This window comes from Pezoporus occidentalis, unplaced genomic scaffold, assembly GCF_034315485.1.
Source record: "Pezoporus occidentalis ecotype Australia unplaced genomic scaffold, CSIRO_AGI_Poc_V1 ctg202, whole genome shotgun sequence".
Classification (NCBI taxonomy): domain Eukaryota; kingdom Metazoa; phylum Chordata; class Aves; order Psittaciformes; family Psittacidae; genus Pezoporus; species Pezoporus occidentalis.
This window is the reverse complement of record NW_026913879.1, coordinates 177,335-186,470: the sequence shown is the minus strand read 5'-3', so window position 1 is coordinate 186,470 and position 9,136 is coordinate 177,335. Positions and strand designations below refer to the sequence as shown.

Here is a 9,136-nt window from a genome sequence, read left to right as displayed (position 1 = left end):
TGAACACTGCCAGGGATGGGGCAGCCACAGCTTCTCCGGGCACCCTGTGCCAGCGCCTCAGCACCCTCACAGGGAAGAGCTTCTGCCTCAGAGCTCATCTCAGTCTCCCCTCTGGCAGGTTCAAGCCATTCCCTTGCCCTGTATGCAGCCGATAGGAAAGGCTTGTCCTGGCTTGTGCTGTACACAACAGAGTGCCCACCCCACCTGCTTGGTGACCCTCTCCCAGCAGTGATTCCTCCTTCACCTCTATCTCCTACAGAGAGCTGAGGGCAGGGATTTCCACACCATGTTTGTGAAGCCGTGGGTATCAGGGGGTTAACGGGAGGGAGTTATGAACCGGTATGAAAGTAAGCCTGGGGATCACTCCATGTGCTCAGTCTGTAGGCATTTACACAGCCCCCCTGTTCGAAGGTGCCTGCAATCAGCTCTTTGTCAGTGCCATCTCATAATCCGATATACAGCTTTGGGGTGAAACTTTGCTTTCTGATTGAATTCAAGGGTTGGGGGATCTTAACGTCAATTGAGCTGAAAAGGAAGCGGGAAGAAGAGACTACAAATCCCAGAGTGCTGCGGCCTCTCTGCCTGAGCTGGGAGGTCAGCTGCTGCCCCGTCTGCGTGCTGCGGGCAGGGAGCTGCCGCAAGGACAGCCCAGGAGCCCCTGGAGCCGCCTCCTTCCTCATTGTCTGCAGCCGCATCTTTGGATTTGAAGTACGGGGCGTTTTTTGAATTTTGGCGCCTGGCTGCAAACTGGAAACCAACTGCTCCTGGAGCAGCTCCAGCCCCAGCTCCTGGAGCAGCTCCAGCTCCAGCCCCAGCCCCTAGGAGCGGCTCCAGCCCCAGCTCCTGGAGCAGCTCCAGCTCCAGCCCCAGCCCCTAGGAGCGGCTCCAGCCCCAGCTTCTGGAGCAGCTCCAGCTCCAGCCCCAGCCCCGGAGCAGCTCCAGCCCCCATCCCAGCCCCTGGCCGGCGCTGCCTGTGTGCGATCTGCGTCGTTTCAAACCTCGCTGCCTTCCCCCGAGCAGAGCAAAGCAAAGCAAAGCACGGCAATAAAAACCCGTGTGCGAGCACGAAGCCCTGCCCTTGGAATGAACTTGTTCCCTCCCAGCAAGCAGATTCCAACATCGGGGAAGACCAGTTTGAAACTTCAGTAATGTGAAGCCATTAAAAAATATCATAGGAATGCTGCAAGCCTTGGCATAAGTATTTTGGGGTTAGCTCATTTCATCTCTTGTGATTTGATGGGATACTCTGTGCATCTGTCCTAGTTTGGAAAACCTTTTAAACCTTTCGCCTCGTTTTGATTGCGAATGTCATCCAGATGGAAAGCCAGAAGTTCACCCCAAACTCCCCCATTATTTTGTCTGACAGATTTTTTAGATAATGGTTAAGTTTGTTTCAAGGGTCGTTTGGGGCATTTCGGTTTGTTTTCGGTTTGTTTTGTTTTTTTTTTTTTCCTCAATAATATCAATACCCGGTGTATTCTGTATGTTTTAAGGAGGTCCCTTTCTTTAGCACTTGCACACTTTCATCCTTGGCACCTATCTCCCTTGTGAATGTGTTTGTTCACTTTTCCTATCTCTGGTAAAAAGAAGAGAACAGTTTGGGAAGCAATGGGGGTAGGGAGAGGAAAGCATAAAGGGGAGGAGGGGAAGTGCAAAAGCCAAGAGCCCACTGGACAACTGTGTTTTACAGGGAGCACAATGCCTGCTTTAGTCCTGGAATTAGCATCTGTTCGAATGCTCGTCCTCTGGGATCACTCTGATGATATAGGTTAGTGTTGAACAAGAGTCCATGTGGTCATTTGTCTCTCAGTATTTAGCAATTAGGTTTTCATTAAGGACCTTGAGAGTTCAGTGTTACCCAAAACAATTTTATAACAAACTCCCTCTCTGCTTTCCGAAGCAGAGGCCAAGGGGAATGGCTTTAACCTGCCAGAGGGGAGACTGAGATGAGCTCTTGAGCAGAAGCTCTTCCCTGTGAGGGTGCTGAGGCGCTGGCACAGGGTGCCCAGAGAAGCTGTGGCTGCCCCATCCCTGGCAGTGTTCAAGGCCAGGTTGGACACAGGGGCTTGGAGCAAGCTGCTCTATGGAAGGTGTCCCTGCCCGTGGCAGGGGTTGGAACTGGATGAGCTTTAAGGTCTCTTCCAAGCCAAACCAGTCTGGGATTCTGTGACCCAGTTATTTAGTGTTTAACAAAGGGACAATCTAGGGATGTGTCAGCCTGACCTGACTGGAGTGGCAATCCCTGGGGCTATGTTCCCTGGGAACCTGTCTGGAGCGTACCAAGGCTCCTGCCTCACCCACTTCACCACGTTTAGTCTTTGTAGAAAGCAGAAAGCAGGAGAATGCTTGTGCATGCACAGGTTCCACCCTGATACAAAGTCAGGAACTTTGAGCTCTAGCTCAAAGGTACTTGCAACATATCAGCATATTTTTGGTATATCAGAACACAGACAGTGGGAGTGCTTCTCCCATCAGATAAATGAATAAACTACTTACAGTATGTAATAAAGACAAAGGAGAAGCTCACATACCCTTTGATGCAGAGCATCTCCTCAGTGGTTGACCAGTTTCCTGTATACAGTTGGGTGTAACGAGTTTTCGGATGCTGGCTGGGATTTCATAATGACTCTGATGTGTTCACAAATCTGGGGTTTAGGATTTCCACTGGTATTTCTCATCTCAACTGCTGTAGTTTCTCAGCAGCTTCTGCCATGCCCTCCCCTTTCTCATCCTACACTTTACGATTTGTATGTCTTTACTAGCAGGTTTATTTCTGTCATTTCTCACTGAACAACGTGTCAATGTTTAATCAATTGTCTCATTTTCATTCATTTCAGGAACGGGCAAGGACTGAACAGACAGCACAGGACATCTTCCTATCAGTCCAAACTCAGTCTCGCCTCAGCATTAGTGCTTAAATGATTGCTAGCAATGACTGAACGTCTGGAAGAAGCACTCATCCCTTGCCACTGATTTCTGCTCCAGATTTTCATCTTTCATTGCATAAAATTGCCTCTAGCAGCAACAGGACAGAAAGCACCAAAGCAAGCAGAGAAAATGAATAGTGTGCCATGTGTCATGGATGAGATCTTCCTTATCTGCTATGAGAAAGTTTGCTAAGACATACCTAAAAAAGAGCAGAGGAACACAGTGCACAGTTGTGGGTTAAAGCAGACAGACAGCAGACTGTACGTAGACAAAGGACGTTTTCAAAGACAAAACACCATACTGTAATGCATAGAGAGCATATTTATCTCTAATTCCAGGCATATAATGTTTGGCAAGAGCCTTGAACAATAATATTGTTCTGCTACAGCATTTGCGACCTTATTGATGCAGAATTAAACCTGTATCACACTGGGGGGAGCATTAATCAAGTCTGGGGAGGAGAATTCAGGTCTGGGCTTGGGATGTTTGCTCCTTTGTGGCAGGAAGGCAAGCGACGTTCATGGTCAGGAGGGCCATGGTCAGGGACTCGTGTACTGGAACCAGACCTTGGTCTCACGTGCCCAGAAAGAAATGAGAATCTCATTGAAAACCCCTCCAATGTTATTCCCCCTTTCCTCCCCCATTTAGGGAGAAGCTGGGGGGTTTGGTGGTGTGTGTCAGTGCTCAGGGCCCCTCTACTTTCCACAATTCCACTTTGTGTCTTTTCCATGTAGTGATTTTCTTATAATACCACATGCTAATAAGAGCCAGGGCTGTAACACAAGAGCATGGAGAGGTTTTCAACAGTACAACACCTTCACATCAGGCAAAGGGAGCACTGTAGTGCGTGGTACCCCACAGCCTTTAGCGCAGCATTAGCTACTGAGTTCTTCCCCTCACTGGGTCCCCATAGCTAAGGAATTCTTTCACAGGAATAGGAAAGCAGATTTCTTGGCAGTAAAATACTGTGAAAACATCACTGAAAACAGATGAGATGTCCAGGTAAGAACAGGATCACCATTTCCTTCTAGTCAGGCTGCTGGGAGCCCTGGAATCTGTGGAGATGGAGCCAGGGGCATTTGTGTGCATAACCAGCTGCTATTTACTTATGTACAGAGCAAAATTAATCTAAGATCATAGAATCACAGAATGGTTTGGGTTGGAAGGGACCTTAAAGCTCATCCAGCTCCAAAACCCTGCCATGGGCAGGGACACCTTCCACTAGAGCAGCTTGCTCCAAGCCCCATCCAACCTGGCCTTGAACACTGCCAGGGATGGGGCATCCACAGTGTCTCTGGGAAGGGATTATTCATACCACTTTTAATGAAATATTGGCCAAATAATCTCTAATGTTATGAGTTCTGACTTTCACATACAGAGCTGAATCTCATTCTGGTTACACTTTCGGGGATCCAAAGATAAAAGACTCCTGTGCAGCCTTCCAGGATAGCTCCATGGGGTTCATGTTCCCTCCTATCACATGCAATCCCCTAATCTTTTAGTCATTTGGCAGTTTGGAGAGACGAGGAGGGTGGGGACTGGCTCCGAACCACAGCTCCTCTGAGCTTTATCAGCTGGGAGGAATCCCAGCTCTGCTCTGCTCTGCTCATCTCTTCCATCACTGCTGCTGCAGTGGGAGGGCAGCATGGATGATCTTCCCCCTCACTGGTATTACATCAAACCTGGCCCTGGTCTCCAGCCAGTGCAAAAAAACCCCGTGTGGCTTTTTCAAAACAACCATTTGGCGCCTGATTTTCAAACCCACAGACCAACTGTGGTTGGCTCTGAGCCCGTCACCATAGAGCTGTTGACATATTTTGCTTCAGCAGCTGCAGTAACCTGCTCTGTACCTCCTCTCTGGCTCAGCCTCTCTCAAGGTCTCCCTGCAGATGGGTTAAGATTCTAATTTCATTTTCCCAGTGCATTCCGAGTTTGCAGCAAAGGTAAAAGCAGAAACCTTTGGTCCCCCCTTGAAAAATCATTAGCCCGTCACATTATATCATGAGGAATGCATCTGGAAGTGCTGAGATTCCTTAAGAGACAGCCTCCATCAAAGGTAGAGTTTACAAAGTAAATATATAGAAGAGGGGAGAAGACAGTGTATGGAGATAACGAGGTATGTGCATGGAATCCATCTCTCCTGTGTGTATTAATTACATCATGAACAAAGGAGACGGGATGGAAGGAACGCTTTCTGCCATTGCAAAGGGTGCTCCACTGAATATCTCAAAGTATTTTACAAAGGATCATTTATCAATCTTTATAATCTTGTAACAAAATTCAGATGACCATGAAGATCACTCAGTGAATGTCTGTATGTCCTGGGCTTGTTCAGCCTGGAGGAGAGAAGGCTCCTTAAGGGGAGACCTTAGAGCAGCTCCAGTGCCTAAAGGGGCTGAGGTGCTCAGTCTGCAGCATGGACAAGAGATGTGAGCAGCAGTCACAGCCAGTAGGCAGGACAGTGGTTGTGAACCGCTGTGACCTGTGCAGAAAAGCAGCACGAATGATGCAAGGGTTGAGGAAGATGGGGGAACAGCAAAGGGGATGTCTTTATCAAAGTGGGTTCTTCTGGAAGAAGACACAGCAACAGGCCAAGGATTGCATGGTAATGGGGGTATCCACCTTCCAAGGAGGTGTCAGTCCTCCCTTGTGCACATGCCAAAAGGAGAGTCCTGCGGAAAGAAAGTGTTGGTTTTCTTTTACATAAGAAGGCATTTTTTACAGGAACAAACAGGAAAATGGGTCATGAATTGGTGTGGTCAAGGTGCTGCCTGTTCTTGACACCAAAGGAGAAATGTGCAGGATGGGGAGGACGAAGCTATTTGAATGAAAAGTAAACAGAATTCAAGAGATTCGTGTAAAGACAAAGCAAAGGCAAAGGGTTGAGCAGCCATAGTGCTCTGAGGTAACTGATTCACTCTAAAGTGCAGGTTCTTCACACAGGGTTTTCTCTTTGTGGGAGTCCTCCTTTCTGGTCATGCAGCCAAAGATGTCTTGAGGCTGGCTGAGCACCTCTGGGTACCTCCAGCCCAGTTGCTCACTGGAAGGACTCCCAGATCCTTGCCAGATGTGAGGTGGAGGTGTTCTCCCCCCTGGCCTCAAGCCAGTCCTGCAGACCCAACCCCTGCCGCTGGGAAACTGGGTGGGTGTCCGCTGAACCAGAACCACTGGTGACGTATCCTCACAATACAAAATTAAGGCATTCCATTGCATGGCAACAGAAGTGGAGCAGATCAGCCCAGGCTGTAGAACACAAGCATTGTAAGCCCAGTGCAGGCCCAGACGGGTTAAATCCTTCCCTTCAGCAGATGGGCGCAGCCTGGTCTAGCAGCTGCACATGGTTCCTACGCTCAGGCAGAGCAGGCGGTGGGACTGGTCAGGTGGAAGAAGACCATAGTTCAGCAGCAGCTCCGAGGAACAGACAGGGGCTGTTTCCCAGTGGTTCCTGGAGCAGGTGGACTTGGGGACAGATGCCAGTCGGTGGCAGTGTGGGTGACAGCTCCAGCACCATGCCTGTGTCATGAAAGGAGCTTTACACAGAGCAGAACGTCAGAAATACATGTACCCTCCCCTGGGCATTGGTGTTGCATGCAGTCATAGGGGAACTGCTGCATGTTCCTCTGCCTTTCCTCTCTCAGGAATGCAGTTTCCATGTCCGCTGTGTGTGTGTCTGCCTGTGCACATGTGCTGCATCAGAGGGGGACCATGTCTTGAGTGGAGCAGCTGGTGCTTGTATGGGCTGATGTAGGAGAAGGACTTTGCCTACTGTTTCATCTCCTGGTTTTGGTGGTAGAAGCTGTTGGTTTCTGATTTTGCTGTGGAAGGTCTTCCAAGTTACCAAATACTTATGAGGGATGTTGTCTGCACTGCACTTTACGTACCAAGACCAGAGTTATCTTCAAAATCAGGCTCAGACTACTTCAGCTGGAACCAAAGACCAATGTGAAAATTGCCTCATGATGTGTGAATTGTTTTGTTTAAAAATAGGCTTAAACCTGACTAATAACCCTCAAAGTGGTTTGAGTCTCTGATTCCCTCAAAGCAGGCCTTTAGAGCTGTGTGAGCAGCAAGGGAACTGTCAGGTGAAGGCAACCAGAGGTTGGGCTGGCTGGGCTGAGACAGATGCAGCATGTTCCACTGTGATGGAACTTGCTTGGCGAATGCTGTGTGGGAGAGAGAAAGTGTCCAAAGGGGGAGCGGAGTCATTCCAGTGGAGGGGGGTTGTTTTCATTAACAGAGGTAGCACTGGGGACTCTGCAGCACTTTCACTTCATGGAATCCCAGACTGGTTTGGGTTGGAAGGGACCTTAAAGCTCATCCAGTTCCAACTCCTTCCCATGGGCAGGGACCCCTTCCACTATAGCAGCTTGCTCCAAGTCCCTGTGTCCAGCCTGGCCTTGAGCACTGCCAGGGATGGGGCAGCCACAGCTTCTCTGGGCACCCTGTGCCAGCGCCTCAGCACCCTCACAGGGAAGAGCTTCTGCCTCAGAGCTCATCTCAGTCTCCCGTCTGGCAGGTTAAAGCCATTCCCCTTGGCCTGTCCCTACAGGCCCTTGGCCAAAGCCCCTCTCCAGGTTTCCTGCAGCCCCTTCAGGCACTGGAGCTGCTCTCAGGTCTCCCCTTCAGGAGCCTTCTCTTCTCCAGGCTGCCCCAGCCCAGATCTCTCAGCCTGGCTCCAGAACAGAGCTGCTCCAGCCCTTGCAGCATCTCCATGACCTCCCCTGGTCCTGCTCTGAACTTCCCTCTCAAGAAGCTTAAGCATGGAGTGGGCACCTTGGTTTGGGTCTGATCACTCCCTGGACAGCCCTGTTACACACCATGGACTCCTCCACCTCCAGCATCCCACCAACAGTGGTTGGATGAACCCCTTCCCTCCCTCTCTCCTGCCCCCTCAAAAGAACACATTGGAGCACTGGTGGCAACTACTACCAAGTGCCCAAGCAGTGCCAGCACAGCACCATGTGCCTGTGAGAGGGCCTTGCTCATAGTCTCAAATGTGTGTGTGTGACACCTACAGCCCCTTCTTAACTGACAGAGAGAGATGTTATCATTTCTGCTGTCCCCACATCCTCTTTTCAGAGCTCTGTTCTATCTTGGTGCATGGGGGTATTTCCATCCCTGACTGTGAGGACCTCAGCTGCAAGAAATACTGCGTATGATGAGCCCTGGGCAGGGATTTTTGCTGATTGCTGTAGTGAGTCATTATTTCCTGGCAGTGTGAGGCTTCACCACTTGGGGACACTCCCTGTGTGAGCCTGGGAAATGGAGCTTTCGAAGCACCGAGCATCCCTCAGTGCGGAATCCAACAGCCCCGAGCCTTGTAGAGGTGAGTGGGGCTTTCAGGTGGTTGAAGTCCAGAAGCCTCTAGTGGGACAGCCAGGATACCTTGGGAAAGGCACTTCCAGAAGAAACCAATACATTGAGAGCCATAAGGTGTCAGTTCGAATGGGAGGCCTCTGGCAACCTATGGGAATGGTGCTCAAGTGCTTTCACACTGGTTGCTATGCACAGTTTTGTTATTAACGTAAGTCAATAGCTTCTGAATGTAAAGTAGCCCTGATTTCACTATGGAGCTGAGTCTGTCTCCTCCTTGCCTTCCTGGGGCCTGATTATATCAGCCTGCCTGGGTCTGCTGGCCATGCTGCTTGCTAGAAACCATCTGCCAGAAGGACATGGATGGATCTTGGCAAGTGCAAACACCTGCATCTTGCAAGGCCTTCCCCAAGGAGGGGTAAGACAAGAAGGAGGCTACAGCTTCCTAGATGTTCTCTGCACTTCTGGTGAGGTGGTTAAGTTTACGCTTGGAATTATTGAGTCAAGGGCCTCCACCATTGTGCCAGCTATGGGATTGCATCCTGTGAGAGCATCTTCAATCTGATGTTGTTGGTGGGTATTGGCTCCAAAATGATCCTCTGGGAATGCTGGCTCCCCTAGCAGGAAAGAAGGGAGCTCTGCCTTTCCATGGATGCAAATGGTGGATCTTAGAAAGTGTATGTGGCTTTTTGGCCATGACAGCATGCAGGGGGCTGGCTGAAAGAGGGGTGCAGTGAAATGTGCAGGTGGAAATGAGTTTGGACCTGATTTGGCTGTGTGCCTTACCACTGCAGTGAGCAGGAGGAGTTTTGGGTTCAGAAAATGATGGGGTCTAAGGTGTCATTAACTCAGCTGTGCACCTGTGTGAGGTGAACCATGGACTGTGCCAATTCTG

General features: G+C 49.9%; 1 protein-coding gene across 1 annotated transcript in view; it reads right to left on the bottom strand.

Annotated features, from left to right (window-relative positions):
* Nucleotides 1–9,136, bottom strand: part of LSM7 (LSM7 homolog, U6 small nuclear RNA and mRNA degradation associated) — a 154,262-nt gene that overhangs the window by 63,794 nt on the left and 81,332 nt on the right. The gene's annotated exons all lie outside the window — the stretch shown is intronic.